Below are 2,129 nucleotides of genomic sequence, written 5' to 3'. Positions count from 1 at the left end.
GTTTCAGAATCATTTTTCTAGTCTTCAAAATCATAAGAATTTCCATGGCACCCCGTGATTGGTAGTAATCAGTTACACCTCCTCCCTCCAATTGAGGGAGTATCTCCATGTTTCTTAAATCCTCATGACAACTCTTGGAGAGAGGCAGGAATGTCAATGTTGGGACATGTCATCTCATCTTACGGATAATATTGTGTAAAGCTGGGAGCCATAGACCTGGACACCAGATTGCTTACTTATCTCTACCCAGTTCCTTGTAGAACACTGTTGCCATGAGACGACCAATACCCTAGGTGGCAGTTGTTAAGAGAACGCTAGGAAGGCAAAGATACATGGCGGTTCCTTCTCTCATCGCCTCCCTCCTCATCTATTTACTCGCTTATTCCTGTGTTTACTCATGTCTGTACTTTTTGGTTTACTTTTTCCGCATTTTTGTAGAGGACTAGGCAGCTGAGCGAGACAAAAAGCCACGGCAAATCTTGACCCTCATCTGAGGTAAGGTCAAGAGATGACTGCCCACTGATGGGTAGGGGTGAAGGATGGGGAGGGATGAGGCATGGGGGGGCGCCTATGGTTATCAGAGCCCATTCACCAACAACATGAACAAGAGCTGAGAACGGACGAGTAGAAAGGTGCTGGGAGTTGAGGACAGGTCTCAAACCTGATGCAAAACCCAGTGAGATGCGGTTTGCGCAGGCGCAGGTGGAGCACGCGCCGGAGGGAGGAGAACTCAGTTGACAGTTGGGCTATAGGGATTCACAGCTGGCTATAGGGATTCAAGGGCGGTAGTTCACCACGCACGTGCACCAGCTCTTGCTGGCTGGAGGGAATTAAGAGAAAGGCGGTACCTGACTAAGGTGATATGAGTCTTACTTTAGAGAAGTGTCTGCCTAGACAGAGCGCGGCCATGCATGGTCTTGGCTACCGAGCCCAGCGGGCGAGAGCCGGGGGCCAGCGCCTGGGCAGGCAGTGGACGGCTGCGGCCGTGGAACCCGGCTGCCCCTACGGCTCGCCCGAGTACCTGCTGCTGTGCGGCCTGGGCGGGATGCTGAGCTGCGGGCTGACGCATACGGCCATCGTGCCCCTGGACCTGGTCAAGAGCCGCATGCAGGTGGCCCCTGACAAGTACAGGGGCGTCCTAAGCAGCTTCGGAGTGACGCTGCGGGACGACGGGCTGCGCGGCCTGGCCCGGGGCTGGGCCCCGACCTTCTTAGGCTACTCCATGCAGGGCTTCTTCAAGTTCAGGCTCTACGAGGTCTTCAAGATCCACTACGCCGAGCTCCTGGGCAAGGAGAAGGCCTACCTGTGGAGGACCGGCCTCTACCTGGCCGCATCGGCCAGCGCGGAGTTCTTCGCAGACATCGCCCTGGCGCCCATGGAGGCCATCAAGGTTCGCGTCCAGACGCAGCCTGGCTTCGCCAGCACCCTCCGGGTGGCAGCCCCCAAGATGTACCGCGAGGAGGGCCTGTGGGACTTCTACAAGGGTCTCTGGCCGCTGTGGCTGCACCAGATCCCCTACCATGATGAAGTTTGCGTGCTTCGAGTGCACGGTGGAGGCACTCTACAAGTACGTGGTCCCCAAGCCCCGGTGCCAATGCAACAAAGCCGAGCAGCTGGGGGTGACCTTCGTGGCCGGCTACATCGCTGGCGTGTTCTGCGCCGCCGTGTCCCACCCGGCTGACTCCGTGATCTCCCTTTTGAAGAAGGAGAAAGGCAGCACGACCTTTGGGGCGCTTCGATTACTGGGGTTCGGGGGCTTGTGGAAAGGCCTGTGGGCTCGGATTGTTATGATCGGCACCCTGACCACCCTCCAGTGGTTCATTTACGACTCGGTGAAGGTTTACTTCAAGCTGCCTCGCCCTCTGGTGCCCCAAATGCCAGATCCCTAAAGAAGACATATAGGTTGATCTGTGAGCTCCCGGAGCCTCGAGTGGGCAGTATTTCCATCAAGTGCGGAAGGCTTGGACTCAAGCAAGACTACTGTCGGATGTCACCGGTTAGAGGAATTAAAATGCAGGTTGCCTTCTCTAGAAAGGTTTACTTCCCTCATTGTCGATGGCAGAGGATTGCAAGCATTTTCTGTAGGGATTTGGAAGCATTTGTGGATTTTGCATTGTGTTTTGACTTAA

The 2,129-nt window shown here is 55.6% G+C and overlaps 1 pseudogene; it reads left to right on the top strand.

Moving 5' to 3' along the window:
• The first annotated feature begins 907 nt into the window (after positions 1–907).
• On the top strand, positions 908–1,907 carry LOC102866783 (annotated as a pseudogene).
• The last annotated feature ends 222 nt before the right edge of the window (positions 1,908–2,129 follow it).

Source organism: Elephantulus edwardii, unplaced genomic scaffold (genome assembly GCF_000299155.1).
Source record: "Elephantulus edwardii isolate Elephantulus edwardi_28Jun2011 unplaced genomic scaffold, EleEdw1.0 scaffold00005, whole genome shotgun sequence".
Lineage (NCBI taxonomy): Eukaryota > Metazoa > Chordata > Mammalia > Macroscelidea > Macroscelididae > Elephantulus > Elephantulus edwardii.
This window is presented reverse-complemented; position numbering and strand designations above follow the sequence as displayed.